A 22,436-nucleotide genomic window follows, 5' to 3' on the forward strand; every position below is an offset into this window, starting at 1 on the left:
GCCTATCGTTCACAATATGGATTTCAAGCTTAACAAATGTAATTTAAAAACAACAAAGCCCCTTTTAAAGGAGTACTGTTGAAGCCCTGACATTTTCAAAATTGAAAATGCTCCGTGTATAAGATTTGAGATGGAAAAACCTGGTAATTCTTCTCCCTCCCTGATGGAAGTTATCAGGGTGGACCTTGGGGATGCCTGAGTATTTTTTTTTTTATGTTGGGTTATTGATAGGTTGGGATGATTTCTCATGAAATCATATATATTTATATGTAGAATAAGGGCCAGTAATTGCTGAAATTTGCTCAGCGTTTCCTGAGTCAGGCGCTGTGCATAAAATCTATCCTTAATTGTGGTCACAGAAGAGCTCTGGGTCCCCTACTATGACAATCTTCACTTTGCCAAAGACAAAACAAGAGCAGAGGAAGGTCTGGGGGCTCTTTGATTCCAGATTGTTCTCCTCTAATCTACATGTCCTCTAAAGTATAACACCCCACATAGTGGGAGAGGGGTTTACAGAAGAGAAAACAGAGGCCCAGAGATGTGCAAGGTCCCTCAACCAGTTAGTGACAAGGCAATGCCTGGGACTCAGTTCCCAGACTCCCGCTCTCCCTCACGGACCTCATGTCCTTCCTGGATTGCGGCTCCAAGCACAAGCGGTTAGAATGTCCTCAGCCAAACACAGCTTCCCATGTTCACGACACAGAACTGGGTATCCTGACTACTGTGATGCACAGGCTTGTCAGCAGTATATTTATATGGTACTGCATTTTTCTACTTCGTCACTACATGCAACTAGTAAACCTCAAGATAAACAATTTTATGAGGCGGCTTCAAACTGCCAACTATGCATTTCTCGTTTTAGCCAAATTCAAGATAATAAGCAATATTATTGTCTTAGCAAGAACAAATAAATAATACACCTGGTTTCTGGGTAGTAAGTCTATAGAAAAGGACAGCATATTATAATTTTAATTTCTCCACTATTTGCATAACATATTCATCCTTTCATTTAAGCAAAATTTACTGAGTACCTACTATGTGACAGACACTGTGCTCTGCACTAGGGCTACATCACTGAATAGCAAAAACAAACAAAAATCCAAAAAACCAACCAAACAAACAAATAAAAATCTCTTGCTTCAATCTTTGCTAGAGAATGACTGTAGAGACATCAAGGTAAATTTATTTAGTCATTGCTGTTATATTTTCTAAGAGTAGTAATAAAAAAGATTGATAATAGATGTTTTATTTGCAACCTTCTTTATAGAGCCTTCAAATTTTCCTTATTTCTCAACGTCCAACAATGGATTTAACCAAGTGAGCATACGTAGAAGAGGAACATCAACAAATCAGTTAATGTTTACTGAATGCCTTTGGTATTCCAAATGCTAACCAAAACATATTGTCACAGGTCCAAAGAGGATATATTTCAGTGGATTAATCAATGCAAGCAGAAAGAAGTCAGCCAACAGACATACCACCCCTGGTGCCCTAATGCAGGAGAGACCACCTTTGCATGCGTAAATATCCCCTTCTCCACTTCTGTCTCCTTCCGTGGTTGTCTCGGAAAGCCAGGCATATAACCAGGTAAGACACACATCATAGGGGAGGGGCAAGCCTGACTCTCTAGCGCATTTCCAGACGATTTCAGGGAACCGTTAACCTAAGAACCAGACTGGCCAGATTCATATTTATGTCCTGCACAGTGGTATACAGACATGCCGTGTGCAAATGCTGGTGATTTCAAGGTGACAAGCCTCTGATTGAAAGGTCTGGAGGTCGATAAGTCTCGTTTGGGGTCACTTGGCCCGGCTGTCACCTCAGTCGACAAAGAGGAAATTTTTAGAAAATAAACCCCAATACTTTTTGAACAGCGAGGCCTCCCTTTCCAAAATAATTATGACACACCATCTCTTCCAGTTTAAAAAAAGAAACTGATTTCACATTTCTTTCTGTTATGTGCAAGTCTGAGGTGAGTAAATAGTTATGGCCCCATTACAAAGGCTGGGGTTTTCCAGCAAGACACAAGAGCACTTAAATAAAACAGGGCTGGCAGATGCCTTTTAAATCCCTTTTCTTTTTGATCAGAGAGACAGATTTGCACTTGTTACAGGATGACTGAGTAAGTCACTCACGGCATTGCCACTTGTGAGTAATGGCACGATTCCTCCCTTCTTGGGGTGTTAAGTATTTTCTCTCTGTCTCTGTCTTTCCCTGTATATATTAATATCTAATTTCCATCTTGGATATCAAAATGCAGGCCAACATTTTCTGCTATTGCACCGGGAAGATAGAGGGCATTTTAGAAACTCCAGAGGAATTCAAGCCTCAATCATGTTCTAACTTATTGATTTATGTGAATCAATATGCATTTTTGCAAACTATCTTTCAGCTTTCTTTTTCTTTTTTTTAAGTTGGCACTTAGCAGCAGAATTAGGTCATTTTCATCAGAAAGAACTTCTAATGAACTAGTTCTTTATTTAAAAGAACACCAGTTCTGCTCTCAAGAATGCTATACCATTTTGTCAATAGTTCAGAGCAGGGCTAATGATCATGATTAGTGAGAGCCCAGTATGAGTCTGAGATCTCCATCTGATTCCTTCTATCAAAGTACGGGATCCCAGCTGAAAACAGCTTTACAGTAATCATTTTCTAACTCACAAGTAAAGCAAGCATGCCAAAAAAGGAGACAGGAAATGTATGGCTGAAAAAAAAAATCCGTTGTCAATTTTAACAGGTATTCAATCTTTTGAACCAATGAGAAATTTGGGGGAAATATTTTTTCCTGCTTTGCTTTCCTTTCTCCTTAAAAAAAAGTCTACTCGGATGTTCCCTGTCTGTTATAAATCATTCCACGTATAGAAACTAGGAAGTACAATAAAGAGGAATGAAATAACTCCAATCTCACATTTCTCCTAAGAATAATTAGAGAGCATCTTAGAGTCTCCTGGGGACGTGGGACTTGAGGGAGTCGGGGGATTGGCTCGTGTGGCTTGAAGATGCTTTCTGGGCAATTCTAATGCAGCTTCTGGTTGGGAATTTAGAATTTATCTCCTGGGTTTGCCTGATCATATGTCTCAATTATATTATGAATGGCTCCAACCTCTATTCCCTTAGAAGAACACATGCACCAGGAGAGGCCCTCTGCAGTGACTGTGTCTCAGGAAACAGGGTTAATTAACCACCTTGTGTGTGTGTGTTGGTAGTATTATCAGTAATTGTGCAACTAACAAGTAGCATAGCTTTGACAAACATCCTCGTGTGTGTGTTGTGTTTTGTTGTCATCTGTTTTCCAGGAGATGCAGGTATTTATTTACACCACTACAAAGCAAGTGAAGACAAAAAGTTGCTGCTTAACAGGAACAACTATTGGTGCAGATCCTGGAAAGGATACATACTCGGATCATGAGAACTAAAATAAAGCAAAGACTGAGTTGTCAAGAGCCAAGTAAGGGTTAAATTTCACCTATTAATATAAAAATTGCTAAAGGCGAAAGCAGGGGTTTAAAAATATTCTGAATCACATAAGCAAACAAAAACCTAAAACTCATCCTAATCCTGAAACTTTAGGACACAGGATACACACACACACCGCACACGTGGGGACGTCTGGAAAAGCTACGCCCCTCTGCTAGCTGAACGATTCCTAGCATTAATGTGCTGAACAACAGCACAGTCTGCCTCGTAACATCTAGCTCCTTCAGAAGCTGTCTTTTACAAGTCCAATTTTTTCATCATTAATCTTTAATTAAAATTAAAAAGGATGTGGATTATTTTACCTCCTAGGAAATCACATTTCCCGAGCCTGGCTTCAGTTTCTGTCGTGCACCTATAAATATAGCTCCTCTTGCGAAAAGACTAACGGCTTATGTATTCGTAGTTTCCCAACTTTGGTTAATCTATTCCCTCTTCAATTTGTCACAGATTCCTAATGGGACTGAAATGCTCCTGTGCCCCTTTCCAGTGTCTGGACAATTCTGTGGTGATAAAGAGGGTGACAAAGGTGCATTTTTAAGGCAACACCCCAAGACCAGGTTCCCATGGGACCCCTGCCTGAGCTTTGTTCGGACTCTCCTCATAGTTTCCAGTCTACACTTGGTTCAAAACATTTCCCACAATTGATTCAAAAGATTTTTTGCAGCCTCTCTCAAAGAATTAGAATAAAAAAATAATATATTTAATTTTGGAATTCAAAATCATCTTCTCTTGCCCTCTTTGGCAACACTGGAAGATCCCATCCTAATTTGGGGGTCCCGTCTGCTTGTTTTGTACCCTGCCTTTTGCCTTTGTTTCTTGATCTCTTAGTTAATACAGTTCTTCCTGAGCTAATTACAATTTCATTAGATTAAGCAAGGTCCTTAAAAGCAGTGTTCATCCATTTGTTACACTAGCTAAAAGTCCCTGCCACCCCATCATACTGCCCTGAGAGCTTCTTGTTCATAATTGACATCTTAGTTTGCTCTCTTTCCAGTGCTGAGTGTTTCCTCAGTAATTTGCCACTTTTGCTCATTTGCCATTCCTCTCCCAACCTGTTTAAAATATCCATGACATTATAGTTAATTGTAGTCAAGGATTTTCTCTTTTTAGCTAAGAATAACTTTGGCTTGAGATTAAAAAAAAGTCCCTCACAGAGGCCTTCATTCTGTTCCACAGTAGCACTAAATCTAAGTTGCATATCAGGAGTCATAATAAAAAAACCCCTTACATACGTTATTTCTATGAACACAGAGACACACACGTGCTTATCCTAGAATTTATGGGAAAATATATGTAAAGCACTAGATTCAAATTTTAAGGCTCAGTGGAGAAGGGAGTTCATAACACACTATGATTATTTCAGATGATCTAAAAACAAGGGTGGACTAGCGAACTTCTCTGTGCTTTCATTTTCTTATCTTTAACGTAGTTAAGGAATTGTCAAATAGATGATTACACTCTATCCCTGGAAGATGACTGTTTGGCTCCAGTTTTTTTTTCTTCCTTCCTCCTCCCTGTCACCCCCAAACTGCCACCTAAAAGCTTACCAGTTGGTTAGTCTGTGTGTTATTAGTTCATGGAAATTCTAGTATTATTTAGCAATAAAAATAAAAATCGCACTCAAGTGAGTCCTGAATTATTCATGTACTCTGATTTAACATAATTTGGCCATCCCTCTTTTTATTGCTATTTCAGTTTCTATCACTAAACAATTCTCCGCTAGGTCCACCTTGGATTCCTGTGAACAAGGAGATAACACTTGCAAAATGTTCCCTCGGAGACGATGTTCCGAACTGATGTCCAAACATTTACAGCCAGAGCCTAAACTACAAAAACAGCAAGGAATACCCTCAGTGCCCAGAATAAAAAGTGAGTATTAACAAGACTTTTTTTTTTTTAAATCGAATTTCTTTAGAATTGAAAAATCTGTAGGGACACAAAAGCCAGCAAAATTGAACCATCACAGGAATAGAGTGTAAGACTGCCATTGTCACTGTATATTTTCATCAGAAGGACCCACAGACCCAAGACATCATTTAAAACACAGTTATGGCACCTAATGTGGCTGTGACATTAAAAGTTACTGATGGTCAGTGTCAGAGTCCCTGCTTAGTAAGTAGCAGGAGGAAGGGAAGGAGTGCATCTGAACAGGTGAGGGTGGGGAGGCCAGGACACAAGACCGGGATTACAGCTTGCACCCTCAGCAGAACATCAAGAGCTGGCGAGAGGAGCCTTTACGAGGGCTGATGTTTTCAGCATCACAGCATCAGGGCACAATTTGTGCAGGCCTGTATCTCACACAGCAGGCCCCCTAAACTTCATCGGAATTTTGCTCAGAATTGGAGGGAAAAAGCTAATTTCGGTGGCAACATCCAGACAGAGCTGAAAAGAGCAAGAAGAAGATGCAAAGAACAGTGCTGGACCAGGCACACCAGACAACTCAAAAGGACTAGGGGAAGGGCCCTCTCCCACAAGAGAAGGGTCTCCTTTTGCAAAATCACCGTTGACTGTCTTGCTCATTTCCAAAAGATCGTTTTTAGCAAGTCATTAACATAAGGGACTGGAAGCGTAAACTGAACCTTTGTGGTGACATTCTTGAAATGTTCAGTGTGAAGTGTGAAGGAAACACACACACATACACACACACATACACACACACACACACAGATGGAAAATACTGTAATGAACTGACATGTTCTATTTAAAAACTGTTTGTCAGCCGTAGTTAAGTTGACGTTGTCAGCATGGCAACAAATCATAACATTTTGCATGTTTTGCTGCATACTTGAAGCAGGGACAGCACACAGCAGGCCTGGGTCATCGTGGTGGGAGTTTAGGAATGGTGCAATCAATGAAATGGAACAGAGCAAGTCCGATCTGCTCCTCCCCAAAGGTCAGCTGCAGGGAAGTGGACGATGCCTGCTGTGCTATTTCTTTGTGTCTAGAAAGGAAAACTGCTGTTCAGAAAATTTTTAAAGTGGGAGGCAAGTAACCTAGGAGGACTACAAGGATTGCCTCCTCTTCTTCACTTAATGTCTGTAGTTTACGTAGAAATTTACACACTGCCAGGGGGATGTCCTCCACCAGACTCCCTGCCTCTTTGGCTTGATCACAAGGGAGAAAAGGGCACCGATAAATAACACCAACTAGAACCAGACTTGGAGACATAAGATCTGCATTCCTGCTCTGGGGCACACAAGGCTACTTGTGCACCCAAATCTGCCCTTCCCTGTTGCCTGGACCCCAGGAGAGACTGCATTCTCCAGGTTAGCAGCTGATGGGTCGCATGACTAAGCTCTTGCCAATAAACGATGAGCAGAAGTGCAAGCTCCACCTCACTTACTCATGAGAAAATATCTGGACCTGGACTTTATTCTCTTCCTCTTTCCTTGGCTGGAATGCCCAAGGTCAGTGCAACCTTGGAGGCCGTGTGCTGGAGATGGTGAACTACTGGCAGCTTGGGTTTCCCAAATACCTGTGAGAGGCACCTATCAACCTAGAGCATTCGCTTTAGTCTTCCACATGAGACAGAAATGAACATTTATATTCTTTACTGCACACTATTACGAAGAATGTTGGTTACAGGAGCTCATGACCCCTGAGTCATTCGGGTCCTGATCTAACACGGGGTAACATGATGCCTTCGGAAAGTCACTCCTCCCCTTTTGAGCCTGCTCCACATCTGGAGAATGGACAACAATCATTTTGCCTTTTTTTAACCTAATGGAATATGAACATAAGCTATTCTGTAAAATGCTGTTGTACAAACATAAAACATAAACCAATATATGGAATCAAAGGAAAGAGCAATTCCCTCTAGTGGAGTGGTCACAGAAGGTCAAAGAGAAGAACTTGAGCTGCATCTTACTCATGTTTGGACAGAATTTTAACTTGCAAATAGGATGTGCAAAGATGGAGAAAAAGCACAGTACAGATTTTAAAATATTTTTAAAAATAGTGGCATTTTTCAGAGTATGGTAGAAGACAGTCTGGCACTAGTTAGGGAATGTAGTAGAAGGTGAATGGGAAATTAGGCTGGAAGATAAGTTGAGAGCTGGATTGTACGGCGTATGAAAGACTTGAACACTAGAATAATGAATTCTGACTGATCTTGGTTAGTGCGGGTAATTCCATCCTCTTTATCCATGCTTAGTTGAAGATAGTTATTGGCTTGAGACACTGTTCTATGGAGATGCACTGTCTGCATCTGGGAGAGCCAGCCTGTGATCTTAATGGAAAGGCCAAGAAAATCAGAGAGCTGCCAACCCAGCATCTTAACGCTGTGGAGCTGCTGAACAAACCTGGAAGCCCTCACCTCTAATCTTCCTGTGATGGGGGATAACTAAATGCTTATTTTTCAGCCAACATTAATTGGCATTTCTGTTACTTACGGGGCAAAGCATTTTTAAAGAGCAAGCAGCATAAACGGTTAACTTAGGATCACAGAGAATAACATACCTGGAAAAAAGATTTGATCTCTGAAAAGGTTACTTGTTAAAACCATCCCTTTAATTTCCCTTCATGATCAATATACTGGGGCCACAGACCCTCACACAAACACTCTGAGATACAGAGTCAATCTGGAAACTGACTTTATAAGAAGGAAACTTGTTCGTTATTGCTGGTGTGTACATATTTTATAAGCATATTATGTTTATGAGACCACTGGTGTATAAAAATGACATATATTTGAGAGGAAGTCAGCCAGCGGAAACTTTCTGATAAAATTTTAGAACCAAAAAACCCCTTATAAATCAACTCGATCTTCTCCAGAGTTTTATAGAGGAGAAAACTCAGGCCTTGGGACTGTATTACATGCATCACTAAAACCATGACTAGAACTCAGCCTTTATTTAAAAAAAAAATTTCCTTTTTTAGTTTGTTTCTTTTGGGGGCAGGTAATTAGGTTTGTTTGTTTGTTTGTTTGTTCATAATGGAAGTTCTGGGGATTGAACCCAGGCCCTCGTGCTCATGTGCTCTACCACTGAGCTATACCCTCCCTCCCTTTTTTTTTTCCCCACAAAAATTCACAATTAGTTCCATGGCTGTCCACTAGGTTTTCTTTTTGTATAAGAAATACATGAAAAATTTGTATCAAAGATCAAAGAGGAAAAGTCAAGGTCACCTGACATTACCTATAATTAGTGTGTGTTTTACCAGTAGCAGTACGTATCTAAATCTAAAATTTGAAATGGAATATTTGAATAACCACATAGACCAAAGCAACCTGGCTATGCTCATACACAAAGACAAGAAGACTGCTGTCAGTGTTATTCATTATCTCTGTGACACCCACGCACGATCTGCAAAGTATCTCATTTCCTGTCATGTCCTGTGTCTGGCCATTTCCCTGGATCTAGTCCTAAATAAAACAAGGGTTAGAAGTCGTTCTGACCATAAGGGCAGTACTAGGAAGTAACAGCAATGGAATTACTCTTCCTCTCTCTCTGGCTGTTACGCCCCATATACTCCCAAAGTCTTGGCCAGCTTAAGCAGGGGAAGGCAGGAGAGAAAAACTGCTTTTGAGATCGATAATCACTGTGTCAGAAACAAATATTCAGAAGAAAAAGGAGCAGTAAAACTCAGGTCTGCTGACGCACCTTTTACATCTGTGAAGTAAAGACGGGGTGGGGCCAGTAGGAAAAACACATAGCACTCTGGTGTCTTCTCTCAGACTGAATAAATGCTATTGAATGGGTGTCTTTACGTAAAATAATTCCGTCATTAAGAAGAGGACTGTGCAGCAGGATTTGATGCTTCAGTCCAAATCGGAAATAATTTTGTAAATGCACCCACAAAATTTTTTCTTAGATTATTTTACTGCAAATCCTTGCTTTTATCTGTCAAAGACAGCGGTGCTTGAAGGAAAACTGCTCGGCTATGGTTGATTTTGATGGCTTACTATGGGAGCCACAGAGGGGACTCATTCAAACTCAGCCTCTGGTGCTGTTCCCGTTTCAGTCTGCATACAGCACCGTGATCCCTTCGTGAGACAGGATCGCTCCTGGTCTGCTGCTGCTGCTGCTGCTGCTGCTGCTGGGAATGTGATCGGTGCCCTTAAATCCCTTTCTTTGCAAAATCAGAATCATGTCAGTCTGCTAGAATTCAGAATTTCTGTCTAACAAATTTTCTAGACAGATATCCTAGGCTCCTGTCCCTTTTGGCTGGTCCATACCTTCATGCTCTCCACCCCACCTCTGAATACTTCCCTTTTCTTCCCATAGTGCTGGCTACCATTGGGAAGTTTTGGATCATGCTTCTTCATTGATATTCTTGGAGAATGAGCAGGTTAATATTTGGCTGGAAGACTGCAGTGGTAAGCTTCCAAGATCCGTCCCCACCAACTCCTATATTCATATCTTTACATAGGCCCCTCCCATATTGTGCCAGGATAAGTCTGTGTGACCACAGAACACAGCAGAAGTGATGGTATGTCACTTCTGAGAGTAGATTATAAAAAACACTGTGGCTTCTCTTTTGTTCTCTTTTTCTCTGATCAGCTTGGGGAAAGCCAGCTGTCATGCTGTGAGCAGTCATCTTTTGTTTTTGTTTTCGTTTTTCTTTTTTTTTGAGGCTCTTCAAGGGCTTTTAAAATTTTACACATAAATATCACATGAAAATAACATAAACCCATGTTAATACAGTATATGAAACTTTAAGTTTCTACAACTCATCCATTTTTGTTGTTCAGTTCTACCAACTTCTTTAAACTGTTGCATATGAAAATACCATCCAAAATGCGTTATTTTAAGTTCATGAACGTTAGCTGTTATTTCTCTTTGCCTTCTTTGCCTCACACTGCCAAAACAAATTATTTGAAAATGCTAAAATGAGTAAAATATGTCACTCTTTCTTAGCTGCTTTGGATCCTGTATTAAACTATTTTATAACTTTAAAAGTTGAAAAAAATTTTATTGATTTTCCTATATATAAATCCATGTAAATATATTTGCATTGCATATTTTATTAGCTAATATAGTCCTTATTTATTTATTTTTAAAATTTTATTTTTTATTTTAATGCAGTCTTTTATTATTATTATTTATTATTATTATTTTTCTTACAGTAGGTACTGGGGATTGAACTTAGGACCTTGTATATGCTAAGCATGCATACTATCACTTGAGCTATATCCTCACCCCAAGTTCTTAAAAAAAAAAAAACAACTACCAACCTCTTTAAAGTATTTCCTATGAAAACATCATCCAAAATGTATTTCATGTGGTAAGGAACTGAGGCCCTCCACCTGGCAGCCACATGTGTAAACCTGGAAGGAGATCCTCTGGCTCCGTCATGCCTTCAGAGGACCTCCATCCTGGCCACCACCTTGAGTGCAACTTCATGGGAGACCCGGGGCCAGAACTAGCCAACTAGCCTGCTCCCAGGCTCCTGACTCCCAGAAACTGTGTGAGATAATAGATACCCACTGTCTTATGCCATTACATTTTCAGGTAATTTGTTACGCAGCATAATACATACTAACAGGCACTGGAGGGTTTTTGTTTCTGTTTTGTTTTCCTTCTAATCTTTAAGTGACTTGAGGATAGGAGCCATATCACACTCATCTTTAAGTTGAACAGAGTGCCTAAGGACACAGCAGATCCAAGAACCATTTTCTGAATGAATGATCATCTCCTTCCTGTTTTTATCATTAAAGTAAATTCAATGACAATTACACTTCCAGACTTCTGGCTTAACTAAGGGGTTTTTTGTTTGTTTGTTTGTTTGTTTTTAAATAATGTGTTTTAACCCAGAGAATACAGAAGAGAAAAAAAAAAAAACAAACTCTTAAATGAGATCACCTTTCAAAAGCTCCAATTTTTTTTAATGCTCCCACCATTAAGAGTTCAATATAAATTTACAATAAGTCTCAGTGAGCAATTTTGGAAGCCTTGGCCTCCTGCCTTGTAAGCATTCATGATTACAAACTAAAACTTGGCCTCACCAGCTCAGACATGACAGCATGATGGGAAAGACTAAAGACTGATGTAAGCGTGAAAGAAACAAACCCCCAGAGTCTTGGGTTTTAGGGGACAGTAGTGTTATATTCAATACAAACCATTCCTAAAGCCATTTGTAAAGGTAAGTATTCTTTGGTAATTTGACAGCTTGGGAGAATCAGGGATCTAACAAACATCTCAGCTTCCTTTGTAGGTGGGAATTATATTCTGCAGTAGCAGGAGTCTGTTTTGATAAATAGGTCATGATACATCTATCTCTCCAGATCCACTAACCCCCATATTCTAACACATTCCTATTGGGAAAACACAGGCTATAGGAAAGGGTACAATAACCCATCACCATGTCGAGAAATAAAGATGCAGCCACTTGGAAATCTCTCCGGAGATGTGCCTATTTGAGCTGACGTTTACTAACAAGGCAACATGTTTTTTTTTTTTTTTTTTTTGGTCCCACTGACGAAGCCCCTTTCCTAGACGGTGATCTCTTCTGGGAGAGAGTTATTGGAATTATTACTCCAGAGCATAGTGAAAAGGGTTCTTTGAGTACAGAGAAGAAACGCAAAGGTTTTGCTCAGCACAGCTGAAGTTTTACCAAAAGAAAGTTCAAGTTGCACAAATGAAAAAACAGCATTGCCCTGGATTGCATGAACTACATATCTTCAGGGACCGTGAACCTGCGTAATCTCTAGCTTTCTTCTTGTGGGAAAGAAAAGACTCAGGAGAAGCTGTCTTCCTTCCCTTCACCCTCAACTAGCTGACAAGTGAATACAGCTCAAGAAGCCGAGAACCAGAATCATTCTTTTGTCATTAAAAAAAAAAATCACTAAAATATTAAAAAAGAAAAGAACCAAACAGGGTGGTACAAGGAAGGGCCCCAGGTTCAGTTAATTTCCATCCCAGAAAACAAGCTTTGATTCTTGCATCACTTGACAAAGACTGCTTACTCTCAAAAATGTGAGGACTGCCCCTAAGGCATAAAGTAATATGTTCTAAGGACTGAACTTTCAACCAGCAGACTGGGGAAAAGAAAATGACAGCTCTGTTAATTACAGCTGTTTTTCCACTGAAACAAATGAACAACCATACTAAGTTGCATGTTAAATTTTAACATATATATTTTTTAAAACCACAATCACATGTATAAGAAACTAAAGGAAATTAGATGTTGGATGTTGGAATTTTGATTTTAAGAAGGCAAAGGCTTTTCTGTCCCCTTCATCTTAGAAAGTATCAGTAAAACAAGAAGGAAAACAACAGACACAGAAACACATCCTCCATCTTTGACTCTGGGCCATGGTATGTGAAGTTGAAAAGCAGAGTCCAGAGTAGTAATTGTTCAAGAAAGATGCAGGAAGTGAACTGTGAGCAGGAACAAAGCGGGGTACCAACAAGAAGCAGGACTCCACTCTGAAGGCTCCGGGAATCACGGGCACTGGGTGTCAGGTATTGGTGTAAGGCAATGGGGAGGCATAGGGCTAAACACAGAGAGCGCTGGCTGAACGTCTGCCCCCCACATCTTCTACCTACTCCCTACAAAGCACAGCAACCTCCCTTCCTCCTCACTTTGTCTTTGGAGAAAGTGAGCTCGAGAAATTCAAAGGATGGCAATACCAGGAGCAGAAGGTGAGGGGAAAGCAGGGGATGCCTCAGAACACCTTGTTGAAAAGGAGAGCATTGCAGGAAAGCTCGCATACCCTCGCTCCTCACCCCTACTGGGCTCCTAGAACACCCTCAGGCATTTATATCCCCAAGGCAGGATGCTGGAGGACTTCGTTTGGGAGGAATAGAAGGTTCTAGAGAAAAGACCTACAGATACCAATATTTTAGGATTCTCTCAACAACAACAAAATAGCCTATAAAATCACCCAAGACTGAAGCCAACCCGTCCACAATCTCTAGCCATCACCTAACCATCACCTTTTTTGGGCCTCACTCTTAAATACAGACGGAACAAGCATTTGAGCAATTTCTTCTCCTGTGTTATGGATAAATGCACATTTTCCCAAATCTCAAAAAAATCCTTCACTGGCCGTCTACTGTCTCTTCTAGCTCCAAGCTAATTCCCTTCCTCCTTTTTCCCACCTAACTCTCCAAGGCACCTCCTCTGCCTCAGCTCCCAACATCGCCTTCACCCTGGGGTCTGATTTCACTACCAGCCCCTACACACTTCCTAATGCTCAAAGCCAGGGACTTCCTGGTTGACTCTCCACAGTCTTTTGACACTACTGACTTTTCATCCAACCTCAAAACCTAACCAACTTAGGTTTGTTATTTTTTTTTTTAATAAACTTTTTAATTTTAGGATTGTTTCAAATTTGAAGAAAAGTTGTGAAGTTATTAGCACCAGAGTTCCCATCCACGCATCTCGCATCAGTCACTGACTTTTAACGTGTTACGTTCATGGAGTACACTTGTCACAGCTCATGAATCAGTATTGATACACTATTATTAACTAAATCCCCGTCTTTATTCAGCTGTTCTTAATTTTTACCTATTGTTCTTCTTCTGCTCCAGGACCCCATCCAGGAGGTCATATCACATTTACTTGTCATGACTTTTTAGGCTCCTCTGGACTGTAACACTTCCTCAGACCTTCCTTGTTTTCAATGATCTCAATAGTTTTGAGTTCTGGTCAAGTACTTTATAGAATTCCTCTGCTGAGGTTTGCTTGATGTTCTTCTCGTGGTTAGACTGGGGTTATGGGTTTGGGAAGACCCAGAGGCAAAGTGCTGTCTTCATCACATCATTTCAAAGGTCCACACTATGAACTTGATCCAGCAGTGTTGGTGCTACCTGATCACCTGGCAGAGGTCCTGATCGTCTGGTTCTCCACTGTGAAGTCACTCTTTTGCACCCCTCTTTCCGTGCTGTACTTTGGGAAGGCAGTCACTGTGCACAGCCCAGACTTAAGAAGGGGGCGGCTATGTTCCTCCTCCTTCAGAGCAGTATATCTAGACTGATTATTTGGAATTCTTCTCAGCATCATTTTTGACCAGTCTTTTGTCCTCATTCCCCATTCCATGTGTTTTCTTGATAGGTTAGCAGAACAGTGGGAATCAAATTCAGATACTGAAACTACAAACCCTGAGTCTTTTGATTGAAATAAGGGAGATCAAATTCTTCCTGGCATCTTAGAGCTTTCTTCCTTCTTTCCTTCCCTCCTTCAAGAAATCCGTACTGTCTGCTATGCCCCAGGCACTGCCTTAGCTTTAGGAACACAGTGGGAAGTCAAAAGGATATGGTCCCTGAGGGCTCAGAGGCTTGTAACAGTGGCATCCAATTTAGCTACGAAGTCAGAGAAGGCTTCCTGGAGGCTGTGACTTCTGAGTTAAGATCTGAGAGGTGGGTAGAAGTAAGTTCATGTAAAAGAGAGACAAGAAAGGAGAGCACATCCTAGAGAGAGGGATGGCACGTGCAAAGGCTCTGACAGGTGACGGAGTGTTCGGGGAGTGTGGGAGGACCACTGGCAAGGGACAGAGGATGAAGGAGACCTCAGGGAAGCCAGGAAGGGCTGCCTTCTGAAAATCCTACAAGCAACATGTGGCCACAAAGAGCAGGGTGGTGTCCTGGACAGACTGTTAAATCTGCCAGGGGCAGAATCTACCTGGGTGGTAAGAATGGATGCAGGATGACCAGTTAGGAGGTGACAGGAACTTGACCTAAGGTAGGGACAATGGAGATGCAGAACAGGGGAACAGAGATATGCCAACCTCATGGTGCCATTGTGAGGGAATGAGTTAACATATGCAAAGCATTTAAACAAAGTGTCTCACTTATATTAATTGCTATTAATAATACTATTTACATGATCTTGAATAGGTATCTCAATAGGAATCAGTCCCATTTCCAAGACCTTCTCCAGCCCTAAAGGGTTAATATTCTCAACCATTATTCTTTGCTAGTCCAAGAGGACCATCAGCTCTTACACATGCTGTTCCCCAAGAGCTCACTCAATAAATGTTACCTTATTCCATCTATACTACTGCACTACCATTAGACCCTGTTCAGAAAGCTGACAATGAGCAAAAGGTATTCTCCTAAGTTATTCTGATAAGCGTGACACCGATTTTCCGTTCCTAAACATTTCACATTCTGTAGAATGGGTCTAGCATTTCTACTGATTACACGGTAACTCTACTTGGCTATTTCTGCCACATTTAGAAAGTATTTCAAGAGGGACTCTACCCCAGCAAACTTTAGACATCCAAAGACAAAACCAAGCGCTCAGAACCACCACTTAAATGGCAGATCTGATTCCTCAGGATAGAAAGGGGGTCATTATAATCACTGAATCAGGGAGGACTGAAAAGCATTAACAATGCGTCTGGCCTCGCGATATGACTGTGTCACAGCACAAAGATGACGGACGCTTATCTCCCAGGAGCTTACACCTTACCTTGGGAGGAGAGGCTAAGCCACGCGCAAGACTAAGTAAAACATGGTAGGAATTATAAATTATTTCTCAATTCAGACTCTAGCCAGACTGGAAAGAATTCAGAGGAGAGGGATATATAGTGACCAAAAAAGAGCCAAGAACACCGAGCTATATTACCACAATGAGGTTTTTTACATCACAAAGTTTGCAAAGTCTCACCCAAGAGGATGGAAGTTTACTTCCAGGAACCCCTGGCAAAGCTTATACAAACTCAATACAAACACAAACTAGAAAAAGTGAACCAGAAACGTTCCAGACCCGTCTACTAAACCAGGTGAATTTATCCGTGAGGATAACTGCATGTTTCATTTGTCGGTTAATTTGAGGCTATCACTCCCACAGCCCTAGAACCATGTAATAGTCTTGAAAAAGGGGAACCCTCCAAAACCCACATTTATTTGTAAGTAAAACTATCCTTACTGAAGGGAGGGAGGAGGAATCTCAGCACCTTTCAAATGAGATTACACTGAAACAGAGAAAGCAAACAGAGGTTGCTAAAGGTGAAAAACATAGACCAAAAGTTCTGTTGTAGAGGAGCAAACATTGCAGGTAAATTGGAGGAAATAAAACAGAAGATTTCACCGAAAACAGCTCTCAGCACAGCTGTGTGCCCACTCAGGAAACCATCACCATCTTGCCACCACTGCCCCGAGCACATCAATGACATGAATTCTAAAAGCAACCCCGAACAACAAAAGGCGTGCACCACTAGTAGCCACTGGCTCACAGCCTCTCTCAGCTGCCCTTGCTCGTGCCTCTGCACACCGAGGAATCTTCAAGAGCAGGAAGAACACAGGCTGGAGAGAAAAGGGGGGAAGCAATGCAGGTGAGTTTGAAAAGCACCTACAAACATTGCAACCAGCTTGAGACCACTTAAGAAACATCTTTTCAAAATTATAGTTGATAAGCTGGGGGATACGTAGCGGGTGTTAAAAATCAGGAAAGTATCGCTTTAATAATGGTAAGTCATTATATACAGTGTTCTATTTTAATAAGAAAGAAGTTTTTTTCTTTTCTCAAATTAAAATAGCAAAGCCGGGGTCTTTAATTACTTTGGGGTGAGAGGCTCCTTTGAGGATCTCATGAAAGCCAGGGACTTCCTCCTCACAAAACTGCACAGGCTCACAAAGTTTAGCATTTAATTTCAACAGATTTACTGGCTCACATTGCTCTCCACCACCAAACTCATTCTTATACGGCTCCCCTCACTGTCTCGTGCGCTCATGTGTTAAAGTCTTATGAACCCCTGAATTTATAAACCCCTGTGCTGTGGAAACATGCTTACGTCCTTGGAACAAGATTTTAAAAGTCTAAATACATTATCAAATAGAACAGGAATTAAAAACAGCATTGCATTTTCCTGACTGTGTGGTATACAACGTTATCCATTCAACTTCTTAAAACTTCTTGGTTGTTAGGAGCTCACTTCTACCCATTTGTTTCTCCATTTGGTTCCTATGGCATACATTTGAGGCATTCTGTTGCTCAAAAATACTTTGCAGAAGGAAAGCAGAGAAAACACTTTTAGGAGATGAGATGAGAACAAGTTAGTTGTGCTCTTGGCAGCTCTAGTAATTGGTTTGCTTGTTCATGTATTCAGTCAACAAACTGGATGCTGACTATGGGTCAGAATGGTGAGAGGCAGCAGGTCTGAAAAAGAGAAAGGATCCCCTCCTCCCCCCGAAAGAGCTTACTGTCCAGTGCAGTGACTGGAGAAGTGGGTGGAGCAGGTACGTAACAAGGTGCCGTGAGGACAGGCGGACATCCCTGAGGAGGGGTTCCTTCTGCTTGGGGAAGTGGAGATGTTGAGCTGTATGGAGGTGAAATAAGGTTTATTCTGGAAGAGTAGGAAGGGCACTTCATTCACAAAGAAATAGCAATGTACATCTTCTCTCAGGAATGGGGCGCCGGGGCAAGGGAAGGTGAGGATTACAGTGTGGGTGGAGCACTGGAAGGAATGTAGCTGCGAGAACGTCAAAAAAAGGAGAATTAATTGAGTGGTTACTTGGTACCTGATAACACCAAAAGCTAGTCTAAAATTCCCAATAAAAGTTGTAGTTGGAAAAGAAATAGAAATCGTGGGCAAAATCAAATAACTATATTCAGGACCAGCTGCATAACTTGGGGGCCCAATGCAAAATGAAACCACCGAGCCTCTTGTTCAAAAATTATTAACAATTTCAAGATGGCGACCGCAGAACATTAAACCAAGTGCGGGGCTCTTCTGAGCACTGGGCCCTGCGTGAATACACAGATTGTACATCCATCAATCTGGCCCTGATTATCTTAGGAGAAAACTTCAAATGCTCACATCAATTCTTTTTTTTTTGGTGGCAATCTTTTGTTTTTTTAAACCATTTTAAAAATTGAAATGTAGTTACTTTACAATGTAGTTTCAGGGGTACAGCAAAGTTATTCAGTTAGACATCTATCTATCTATCTATATATATATCCCTTTTCAGATTCTTTTCTATTATAGGTTATTACAAGATATTGAATATAGTTCCCTGTGCTGTACAGTAGCTCCTCGTTCACATGGATTCTTTACTCCCACAGATAAACAACCCACATTTCTAGGCCACCGTAAAGCACTTAATATGCGCTAAGACCCAGGCTGGGGGGTTTACAGTCACTTAAATGTCTCAGTAACTCTATGAGGGAGAGGTAGATATTACTACCCCTACTTACAGATCATGAAACCAAAGTTAAGAGAGGTAGAGAGGTTAGGTAAAGTTAGGTAAGCGGGGGCACCGGGCAGGTAAGTGGAGGACGAGGAGGTTGGTGCGGAAGATGGCGGCATGCCTGCCTCCAGCACAAAGGGGCTCTACCTCCTCCAGATGAGCGCCAGCAAGAAACCAGTTAGAACCCGACAGCGGCAGTTGCGCAGCAGCGACAAGGACCTAACTGGACATGACCCCATGCTCGTTGCATTATAATTAACATTGCGGTTTAGGCCCCTCCTTGGGTTTTTCTGTGTGCATCATGGGTAAGTATGCACAAAGGCGACAAACATGACTAAGCCTTCTGGGGCAAGAGCCATCAATCAATCAAAAGGTCACCTCTAAGCCAGGGTATAAGAGGAAGGGACAAGACCACTGTCTTTCCTCCCTCGGATCAGCCTGCCTCCTGTTCTTTCCCTTTGCTCAATAAATCCTTTAAATCTTTCGCTACACAGTGCTCCATCTCCCGTCTGAAATCTTATCTTTTGGGTATGACAAGAACTGGGGTCTTTTCTCTTCCCCTCTTGGGGTAACTAAAGGAATCAGCTAAGGAAAAAAGTGATCTTATATACCTTGAAGATCTTCCCTCGGTTCCTTGAGCTGTGCAGGGAGTGCTCAGCAGTGACTTGAAAGGATGTGACTTTTCCTGCTTCGCTATGAGTTCATCTTTGGCTGAGCCCATGAAGGTCCAGCCGGAGGGTCCCTGCTTATTGCAGTGACTGAAAGGCTGCCAGATGTAGGGCCACCATTCACCGTTCCAGTGACATGACTTCAACAAGCCCCCAGTCATTTACCCCCAGCAGGAATGAGGTAGGGACGTGGAGGCAGCAAACTGCCAGCACTCTCAGAGCCGCCCTCCTTCACTGCAGACACAGCTCTGGGCAGAAATCCCGTAATTTCCAGGAGAAATCGTGCATTCGCATAGCACATGCACACTACGAGAGTGCTGAATCTATTTTAGAAGAACTTATTACATCTTTAGAACCTACAGTAACTTCTGGTTTCTCCCAGCAAACCTCCAATTAATAGTTTCTTGAAGCAAAGGCTTGCTAGAGCTCAGGTTCATCAGCGTGCCTATCCCTCCCCTCCCCCCTCAATCTGAGTAATCTATTGCCACCAAAGAAATTCACTTTTTCCACTTAGGAGGAGAGTAAGAACCACCAGGATCACAACAGACCATTAATTCAGCAGCAAAACCAAAGACTCTAAATATTTACTAAAACTAGCCTTAGATTTTTATGTCCCTTTTTTAAGCCCATTTGAACAGGTCATCCCTCTTACACTTTGGGGGTGGTGAGGGGGGACTTTTGACGGTCTGTTCAGGGCTTTCCGTGGCGCCTTTGTCCTTTGGTCTCAGTGGCGCTCCCACAACCGCGGTAGCTCAGAGCTCTGTGTGATTAATCGCACTGCCGGCCATTCCGATTTAAGAACTAGTCCCACTTTACGTCTTTTTTCTGCTTCGTCCCCGATCCTTGTTTTTTTGCCTCTGCAGAAATGACCCCTGTCAGAGTCTTCTCCTTGCTCCAAGCCTTGCAACTTTATTCCACAAGGTTTGCTTTGGGGGTAGTTTTTGTGAAGCAGATAGCAGGCCTATGCCAGTTACCCAAGTATAATGGCCAAAAGGCCCTACACAAGTTAACGCCGTACCTTCCTTCCCCCGCCCCCCCCCCCCCCCATACCAGGTGCATAACCGAGAGGCGGAAAGAAAGAAAAAAATGCAGCCCACCAAAGGCTCCACCCCCTCACACCAAGTCAAGCAGTAGTTTCCCTGTTCAGCTTGTCCACTGGACGTGTAAGTTGCATTTTCAAAACTATTCTGTCAGCCCCACGACAGTTTAACGTATTTATTTATTTTTTCATCCGGGTTCGCAGCGCCGTTGTTTGGGCAGCAGTGGCTCGTCAATCTCTCATTCAGGTGTGGCGGGCCGGCAGCCGAGCTTACCGGTGACGGGCGCGCGCCTAACTGAGCAAAGATTTGCTCTGCACGGACCGGACTGGGGCTTGACTGTACAAGAACCAGTGGTGACAGCGAGGGTCCTGGCTGGAATCCTAACAAAGCTGCTTCCAACGTGTGCTCAGGCAAGTGGAACCAGCGCTTAAACTGAATATTAAAGGAGCTTCAATCCTGGTGCCCCCGCCCCCATCATTTCCCTTCTGAAAAAAACCCTGGGATTTTCCAGGGAAAACAGCACATTAGTACACTGAAATCACAAATCCTTGTACCTTTTTAAAAGGCTGTTGAAGATTTATTAGCTTGTAGGAGCAATCATTTAATTGCTTCCCTCTGCTACACAACACACTTTTTTTTTTTAAATGACCAAATTAAATCTGCCGCACAAATTTGTGCCTTGAAGTCCCCGCAAAAGGATCATTCCTTTGAGGGAGTGATAAAAAGACAAACTGAAACGCTCTTCCTTGGGTACAAATGTCCGCATGTCCCCACCTTCCCTGCCCGAGATGCCTTCAGACACAGAAGCAAATCATTCTCATTTAAATGTTTCAAATTCATTTTCCAAGCCAGGTCTGCATCTCACCGTCATATTTCCGTCATTTCAATGAAAGCCCGTAAGCATTTACAAATGGAGGAACATGGTACTTACAATTTTGGGATGTGTATCTTATGAAAAAACTGTTATGTTTACACACTGCTGTCCCTCCTGTTCAAAGACAACACCACTCTTGGTAAAGCTGAAGAAACTAGTGAGCAACGGAAAGGTCCTTTCCACGCGGCGAACATGGGAAAACTATTCTTTGCATGGAGATGCAGGAGCAGTTAGCAGTCTGTTGTTGCCTCAGACTTTATCTCTTAGGTCAAGTGCAGCCCAAAGCTAACAAGATGATTTACCATCTAACGCACTGAATTCGATGATATGCAACTGTAGAATCAAATATTTATACTAATTTCCCACTTCACGTATAAAAAACAGTATCGACGCCAATAGGTACACAAACAACAGGCAGCCAGTTTGCACATTTGTTTAGTTAGCTAGCAACATTCGGAAGTTGTGTGTGGATAACTACACAGCGGAAGAGTGTCAGAGGCAGTGCATCTGGGTTTTTTAAGCGCTGGATGCCTTTTCCTTGGAAAGGAGTTCTGTTCCATTGCATCAGACCAGTAACCCGATCTCATCAACCTATGTGAGCATCAGAAGTCTGCGCGGGTCACAAGTCGAATTCTCTACCTTGCCAAATGAGACTGACATGTGCTGTTGTCCTAAAGATCACATGGTCCAATTTCGCCAAATTGGTGGTCTCGAGAATAAACCAAGGTACAGTGTGTCAAACTGAAAGGCATTTGCTGGCTGAAGTGTTAGGTTTTCACAGTGACAGTCTGCTGAATCTCTGCAGGTTAAAACACTGTTTTGTAATTAGAGAAAAAAATTTTTTTATCATTTTGGCATTTGGTTTTGTTTCGGCTTTGGTTATTTTGTTTCAGTTTGATTTTTAAGGCATGTCTGCCTGGAATTCTGCAAAGGGGTGTTAGCCTGGCCTCCCTGCCAGGGACAGAAAGGTGTACGGGTCTTGAAGGAGAGAGGGTGACAGCAAGGCTGTTCCACTCCATCTAACCCGAACCGGGTTAGCTGAGAAAGAGTTCTCCGTGCCTCTGTGGGACTTGGAACCTGGATGCTATAATTGAAAGCCGGTGTATTAAGCATAACACATCAAACTACTGTTAACACCCAGCCTCCCGCAAGGCAGCCTCCTAACAGCTCTGTTTTCTGCCCACAGTCTGTGCAAGCAAGTGGAACCGGCACACGCACTGCATGCTAAAGGCCACAGCCTTTGTCTTCTCCGAGTTCTGTCTATTTCAGAGGCTAACACGCGGCAATTAGTCTAATTAAT

General features: G+C 42.0%; 1 protein-coding gene across 11 annotated transcripts in view; it reads right to left on the reverse strand.

The window, feature by feature from the left end:
• The window catches only part of ESRRG (estrogen related receptor gamma), a 580,276-nt gene that overhangs the window by 263,959 nt on the left and 293,881 nt on the right, over window positions 1-22,436 (reverse strand). The gene's annotated exons all lie outside the window — the stretch shown is intronic.

The sequence above is a fragment of the Camelus bactrianus genome, chromosome 23 (assembly GCF_048773025.1).
Source record: "Camelus bactrianus isolate YW-2024 breed Bactrian camel chromosome 23, ASM4877302v1, whole genome shotgun sequence".
NCBI lineage: Eukaryota > Metazoa > Chordata > Mammalia > Artiodactyla > Camelidae > Camelus > Camelus bactrianus.